This window comes from Heterocephalus glaber, unplaced genomic scaffold, assembly GCF_053883595.1.
Source record: "Heterocephalus glaber isolate CG9 unplaced genomic scaffold, H.glaber_assembly_v1.0 deba00000281, whole genome shotgun sequence".
NCBI classification, from domain to species: Eukaryota; Metazoa; Chordata; class Mammalia; order Rodentia; family Bathyergidae; genus Heterocephalus; species Heterocephalus glaber.
The window spans coordinates 4,474,493-4,483,024 of NW_028258139.1; the positions used below are offsets into that span (position 1 = coordinate 4,474,493).

Sequence of the window (8,532 nt, forward strand, 5' to 3'; positions counted from 1 at the left end):
AACTTTTCTTGATATGACTTTGGCCCTGCCCATCTGCCTATCCTGGCTGTCATTTTAGTCTAGTGCTTCATGCATTTATAAATATATTTCATTTATCTTCAGTTCATATAAACTATGTCTTGCCTCTGGTTTCTTCATAAGTTCCATAAGAGGACTAATGACATCTATCCTTTTACCAAAATATGCTGTACTTATTAAAGAGCTTGGCACATAGTAAAACTTAAGGAATATGTGTACAAAAAGACTCAAATGTGTAATTGGTCCAATTTTTATAATTACAAAATACAGAGGTTAATATTCAATTCATAAATAGTGACATACATATTTTCAGTAAAATAGTAATCCATTAAAAATTCTAACTTCGTAACAGGCCTCAAATGATAATGAAACAACACAATAATATGTGAGTACAAGGAAAAAATTGTTCATGAAACATGATTAGAAATCATGGAAAAGTAACGTATTTACGGTTACATGCTACCTAACCAAATAAAACAAAAAACAATTGATGAATAATAAAAAACCTTCCAATGGAACTTTGTTTTGTAGATTTTTTTCAATAGAGGTCTATTACTGTATTGTTAAAACATTATAAACAGATCTTATAATTTGGGATCTTATTTCAGCATCATGACAACATTTTGATCTTATTCATCAGGCTACCGAACTTTGCCTTTTTCAGAAACTTGGATACCACCCCGATACCCCATACATACCATCCTTGTTTTTAACTGTTGTGGGTTGCTGGATCAAAATAGCTGAATTTGAAAAAGGTTCAGTGCCATTTCCTTGAAGGATTCACACAACTTTCTAGGCTTGAGATACTGATCAAGCAACACTTGTCCTCATCTGAAGCCTGGATATATTTTTTCACCTAAGAAACTTTGGCTTTCAACAGGAGAAGGAGTTTTCTGAATAACGGTGATGATGGGGAAGTGAACATTCACAGACTTCACATAAGGCAGCCTCGATCATTTTGATCGCATAACACCCTCGATCGTGCTCCGTGCCTGACTACAGAGAATGTGGATGGAAGCCAGTTCCTATATCCCCACACTTATCAACCTGAAGCCTCTCCTTTTTTGTTCGAAGGAGGCTGAGTTCCACTTTGATATGATTGAAGGGCCTCTGCAGGATCCCTGTAAGCCCTTCACAATAACAATGGTTTTCTTCAGAGTGATGGTGACATTTTCTAGAATTTTGATAGGCTGACTGCTGAGAAGGGTCTTTAGACTTTCAACAGATGCAGACTAAAGCTGTTTTATCATTTTAAAAAGCAAAAATAATTGTTTAGTACCACATGATATGGAAAGACTTGCCAATTCAATCAAAATAGCTCTCAGAATAAATAAATTGATTTATTTCTTGCTTTCAGAGGCAAGTATGTAATACACTGACTTCTTCAAGGATCATGAGGCCCTGGTGAAAAAATGACCAAAGAGGACTTTTTCCTTTACATAGTTGTCCAATATATGCCTATGGAACAGCATGACAGAATGCCAGTCTAACTGTACAGCTTATAGGTGATAAGTATAGTTATAGATGTGTTTTATATATCGTTATATGTAGATACATGTGGACTTATGTATGTGCACATAAATACACAAATACATAGACATGTAAGTAATGAGTATTGAATATTAATACATTCTCAGATATCAAGCTAACATAATAAAATACATACATCTTTCTTCTCCAACAAAAGCTTAAAACATATCGGTGGGTGTATGAATGTGTATATTTTTTTAAAAAATCTTTAAATTTATATATTAATTGGTACATTTTAGGTTTACAATACATTTACATTTATCATTGAATGTTTGTACCTGTACATGATGTATCTTAGTTCTTACTTTTTGCCCCATTACCTGTGTGCCCTTCACCCCCACCACCCTTCCCTATTTACATAGACTTTGTTTCCATTTTTTTTTCTTTCTCATACTTTTACCTTTCCTTTCTTCCCTTTCCCCTTCCCCTCCTGACACCCCTCCACCTTAGGAAAAGGTCCAAAGATGAATGTGTATATTTAAACAAAAGAATCAAAAGTAGTAATAGTGCTGGTTAAAAAGAGAAAGTACTACCAAGAAAAATTGTAATAATATTTATTTATCAAAACTATGGCATCGTCTGAGAAAACTTCCTCCAAAGTTGACATAATTAAAGCAATGCTACAAGTAGTTTTAGGGTGAGGTCTAGGAATTGATAGGTCATATCAAGGGGATCTGAGTTTAGTGAAGAGGTTTCTGCAGTTTAGGAATGCTTAACTGGGTGAAGACATTTTTTCACTGGATTCCTTCCCTGTATTTTATATAAAACAACAGAGGTGTTTATCCAGAATTTAAAATATTAAAAAGAGGTCTTGGTTGTCAAGACAGAGGAGGGTCCTACAGAGCTTGCAAGCAGCCAGGCAAAGAAAGAGAATCACATCCATAAGAAATACAGCATGCACTGATAGAACCACATTGGGAATTTTGAATCATTTCTGTCAGAAAAAGTGAACAGAAATTTTCAAACAGGAAGGTGGGCTAACAAATAAGAATTGCTAACTATTACCAGAAAACAAAAAGAAACATAATATAATAACATGCTACTTAACACTTAAAGATATCAAGATAAAAGACATCTTTAACTCAAATGTATCATGATTAAAAAGGCAAGTTCATTCTTCAAAATTAAATAGCAATCCTATTTCTGATTATGATGTTGAAGAACATAGCCCAAATATATCTGAAATTAACAGCTGAAAACAGTGAGTAACTTTAAGAAGTATTATGTTTTTGAAGACTTCAGAGATACAGGGTTTCAAAATAGTTTTTAAAAAACCCTAAATTTTACAGTGAAGTATTCTTTTCAACTGAATAGAATTTGGCCACTTTTTTCTTCTGTGAGTCATATGCTGAGTATAAAAGGCAGAAAACAAATGGACTTTATATTATTGTGAGTGAATGAGTTCCAAACCTTCAGTTGGCTGTCGCCTACAGAATTAATCTAAAGGACTTTCACTAAGGAATAGGCAGTTCAAGGAATGATTGTCTTCTTGAATGACAAAGTTGAGAAAGCCCACATCCTTCAGTGCATAAGTCAAACATTTTAGTACTGAGGCCAGCCTAGAATTGATACAAAATAGACCTTGCATTGTGAAAGCAATGTACAACATTGCTAAAGTGTTCAGGTCATCCCCTTCCCTAGTCAGTTTTGCTGTGTAACATCATTATAATACTCAGTGACATTGTAGTGTTTGTAAATCATAAAACTGTTAAGGAGCTGACTGTTTATATGAAACCATGAAAGCCAGAAGATAAATTTTGTCAGTTTTATTGCTATAAAAAACACCTGGAAAAACAATGTAAAGTAGGAATGTTTTGGCTCACAGTTTCAGTCTCTGGACAGCTGGCTCCATTACTTTGTCCTGTGACAAAGCAGAAATGTCAGTCTGGAAGGGGACAGTAGAGGCAAGCTGCTCACCTCCTGTCAGCCCAGAGTGGTAAGAGAGCCAGAGAGGTAGAGGGGAAGGGGCTGTGGACGAGACATAGTTTCCAAGGGTGTGCAATCAGGACCCATTCCATTGAACTAGGTCCTCCCAGCCAAGTTTTAATCACCTACTGTTATGGTTTCTCTCTGGATGTCCCCCCAAAGCCTCATGCACTCATAGGTGGGGCTTTTCAGAGGTGGCTGAATCTAGTGTGTGTCCTGGTGGGATTAAGTGTGTGATGCTAGGATCAAGGGTGTGTGATGACTATGTTAGTCCACCGATCTGATGGGTTTGGCATAGTTCTGGGTAGAATTAAGGGTGCCCAATCCTAGGAATGGGTAGCCTGGGTAAGATGTAAGGGACAGATGGGCTGGGGATTTAGCTTAGTGGTGCCGATGCCTGCCTCACAAGCAAAAGTTCCCAAGTTCGATCCCAGAAACAAACAAACAAACAAAAAAAGATACAAGGGACAGAAAAAAGATTGTTGTTTGTCGCTTGTGGCTTGCTGTTTGCTGTCTCTTGCCTGCCTGTTCTGCAATCCCCCCATGCCATGCCACTTTGTCTTGGTGCCATTCAAATATGGACTGAAACCTCTACAAAATATGAGCAAAATAAACCTCTTCTCCTTTAATTTTGGGTGTTAAATATTTTATCTCAGCAATGAGAAAAGTAATCAAGAAACTCCTCAGTCATGCCACTAAATTATGAATCCATCAGTGGATTAATCCAGTGTTGAAGTTAGATCATGCATGAGCAATCACCTTCCAAACGAATCACTTCTGATTCTCTTTTCTAATTAGAAAGACAAAGAACAAAAAGATCATATTAATGGCTGCATATCAAATGCCTGGGAACTCTAAGTATGCTCTGACTATGATACCTCATTATTTTAAAAATTATTAAATATTAAAAAATTATTAAATATTTATTAGTACATGTTTGCAGTGCATAATGACTTTATTTTGGAGAGTTGGTACACATACATAGCACATCTTCTTTTTACGTCTCCTTTGATGCTCCTACTCCTTCCACAATCTTTTAGTCTCATTCCCAGTTGCAAAAGATCTATCTTTTTGTTTTCCATTATCTATCTTTTACTTTTCCCTTTAAAATCTTAAAACTTTGGACTTATATTATTAGAAGAAAGGTGTAATATTTGAGCTTATGTGTCTTATTGTTTTCAATTAACATTGTGGTCCAAGGTGCATCCATTTTGCACAAATTTATCTTTCTTTTTGCAAAGTACTACTCTGTGTGTATAAATATAACATTTTCTGTGTCCATTTTTCTGCTAATGACCATATAGGCTGCTTCTAAGATTTAACTACTATGAGTTGTGCTGCTGTAAACATAGGTACACATGTATCACTGTCATACGAGGTCTTTAATTCTTTCTAGAAGATATCTAGATTGAGTGGAATGTCCGTTTTCGTTTTTTGAGGAGTCTTTATACTGATTTCCATAGTTGTGCTAGTTTACATTCCCACCACCAATGTAAAAAGGTTCTTTTCCCAATAGCCTAGCTAATTTTTGTTATTATTTGATTTCTTGATGATAGCTATTCTTTCTAGAGTAAGAAGTAATCTCAGTATCATTTTGATTTGCATTTTTCCAATGACCACAGATGTTGAACATTTTTATATGTATTTATTGTCTAATTGTACTGCTTCGTCTGAAAATTGTCCATTCATTTCACTTGCCAATTTTTTGATTTTTTTAATTTTAAGAAGTCTGATTTGCTTTAGATTTTATATTTAGATATTGGTCCTCTGTCAGAGAAGTAGCTGGAAGTTTTGTTTTTTTCTATTTTATAGGTTATCTCTTCACTCTGTTGGGATTTCTTTTTGCTGTACAGAAGCTTTTTAATTAAATATGATTCTATTTGTTGATTCTCAGTACTATTTCTTGTGCAATTAGGGTTCTGTTCAGAAAGTTCTTGGCTATGCCTAAGATTTCAAATTTTTGCCTGTTTCTTCTTCTAGTAAGTTGTTTCTGACAACATTTAGTTCTTTGATCCATTTTTATTTTAGCTTGATATATGGTGAGAGATAACGGGTCTAGATCCTATTTTCTACATGTGGGTAGCCAGTTTTTGCAACATCATTTTGAAAAGAGGCTGTCTTTCCTCTAGGGTTTTTGGCCTCTGTTAAAAATCAGGTGGCTGAGTGAGCCTGAGGTTATTTCTGCATTTTCTGTTATATTCCACTGACCCGTGTGATTGTGTTTGCGCCAGTGCCATGGGGTTTTTATCACAGTACCTTTGTAATATAAATTCATGTTCAGGATGACGATACCTTCTGCTTGCTCTTTGTACTTAGAATTGTTTTTCTGCTATTCTACGTCTCTTATGGTTCCATACGAATTTTAGGATTGTTTTCTCTCATTCTGTGAAGAATGCTGTTGGAATTTTGATTGGGATTGTGCTCAATCTGCATATCAATTTTAGAAGTATGGCCATTTTGACTGCTTTGGTTCTGCCTACCCAGGAACAGGGGATATCTTTCCATTTTTTGATGTCTTCTTCGATTTCTTTTGTCAGAGTACTATAATTTTCATTGCAGAATGCTTTTACTTCATTGGTTAGGTCAATTCCTAAGTAATTTTTTGTGCTATTGTGAATGAAATTATTTTTCCTATTTTCTTTTTCAGTGGGTTCCTCATCAGTGCACCGAAACATCACTGATTTTGTGTGATCATTTTATATCCTGCTATATTATTGAATTTGGTTATTAATTTTAAGAGATTTTGGTGGATTTGGGGGAGTGTTCTGTGTACAGGATCATGTCTTTTGCATATATTGATAGCTTGACTCCTATTTTCCTATATTTATCCCTGTTATTTCTTTTCTTGTCCAGTTGATCTTGCTAGTGTTTCCAGTACCAGACTGAGCAGAAGCTGTGATACTGGATATCATTTCTCAGCTTTACCCCATTTAATTTAATACTAGAGTAATCTTGTCATAAATGTTTTTCATTTAATTGAGATAAAGTCCTTCTATATCTATTTTATTTAATGTTTTACCATGAAAAGATGTCACATTTGGTTAAAGACATTTTGTGTATCTATTGAGATAATTGTGATTTTTTTCCTTGTTTCTGTTTATATGATTCATTACATTTATTGATCTGCTTATATTATATCATCTGTTCATCCCTATGATGTAAACCTACTTGGTCATGATGTATGATCTTTTTGATCCATTGATTTCTGTTTGCCAGCATCTTATAGTTATAGGTTTTTCATCTATATTCATTAAAGAGTTTGGAATATAGTTCTCTTTTTTTCATGGACTCTTGTCTGGTTTTAGAATCAAGGTATTGTTTGCATCCAGCAGTGATTTTTAGAGGTTTCCTTTCCTTTCAGTTTTATTATAGATCTTGATGAATATTGGTGTTAGAACTTCCATGATGTTTTCATAGAATTCAGTCTTGACCTGAGTTTTTCTTAGTTTGTAAGTTATTTATAACTTTTAATTTCATAGTCTGTTTGGGGATTATTCTGAGTTTTTAAATCTCTATTTAATTTTGGTAATTTATAGATATCTAGGAGTCTATCCATTTCTTCTGAATGATCCAATTTCTTGACATAGAGGTTTGAAAACTATTTGTTAATGTTTTTGATTTTAGCAGTGTTCATTGTAACTTCACTGTTTTCATTTCTAATTGGATTGTTCTGGCAATTTTCACTTCTCTTTTGGGTTAAGTTCATTATGAGTTTGTCCAATTTATTTCTGTTTTTCAAAGAATCAACTCTGAAATTCATTAATTGGTTGTATTGCTTTTTTGGTCTCAAGTTCATTGACTTCTGCTTTGATCTTTATAATTTTCTTCCCTAAATTTACTTTACAGTTGAATTGTTTCTCTTTTTCTAGGAACTTGAAGTGAATGGTTAGATTACTTATTTGAGCTCCCTCTGTTTTTGTGATATGGGTATTCAAACTGTAAATTTCTCTCTCAGCACTGCTTTCATTATATTCCATAAGTGCTGGTGTATTGTACTGGCATTATCATTTAACCCTAGTAACTTATTTCTTTCTTGATTTCTTCTATAATCCATTTTTTATTTAAGAGTATGTTGTTTAGTTTCCACATATTTGCACAGTTTCTGTTTTTTGTCATTGATTTCTAAATTCACTACACCATGATCTAATAATGCGTATGGTATAATTTCAATATTCTTACATTTACTTATGCTTCCTCTATTGGTTAGTATGTGGCCTATTTTGGAGAAATATCCATGTTCAATTCTGATAGAATATTTGTTTGTTGATTTTTTTGTCTATTGATCTCTTTGTGATAGTGGGGTATTGAGATGTCCCACTATCACTGTGTTTATGTTTATTTGATCCTTTATGTCCATTTGTATTTGTTTTATGAATTTGAATGTACCATAGTTTGATGCACATATGTTAATAATTGTTGCCTATTCCTGTTGATTTGTTCCCTTCACCAATATGTAGTGATCTCCTTTGCATGTTTTGAACAGTTTTGGACTAAAATCTACTTTGTTTGGATATAGAATCGATACAGTTGCTTTTTTTCAGGTTTTTGTGCATGTAATATTTTTTTCCATTGTTCAATTTTTAGTTTATATGTTCCTTTTGGGTTAAATGTGTTTTTTGAATACAGCATCCTGTTGAATTTTGTTTTCTAATCCATTCTGCCAGTATGTGTCTTTGGGGAATCGAGATCATTCACATTGCGAGTTCTTAGCAATAGTTATTGGCTTATTCCTGTCATTGCCTTTTCTTTTTGTTGCTGATTACATGTACCTCCTTTCTACTTAACTGTTTAACCCACCTGGTGCATTCGTTGTTAGATCTTTTGTCCTTGTTAGATTCATTTTCTCTAGCATATACTTGAGAATTTTTGGAGTTTTGGTTTTGAGGTCATGAACTTCATTGGTTGCTCTTTATTGTTAAAATATCTTATTCCTCCATCAATTTGGAATGATAGTTTTGCAATATGTATCAGCCTGAACTGAAGATGTTTTTCTTTTAGGAGTTGAAACATTCACTCCAATCTCTCCTGGATTTACAGTTTGTGTTGAAATTTTTCCTG

The 8,532-nt window shown here is 34.0% G+C and overlaps 1 pseudogene; it reads right to left on the reverse strand.

The window, feature by feature from the left end:
• Positions 1-678: 678 nt before the first annotated feature.
• On the reverse strand, positions 679-8,280 carry LOC110347669 (large ribosomal subunit protein uL6 pseudogene; annotated as a pseudogene).
• Positions 8,281-8,532: the final 252 nt, after the last annotated feature.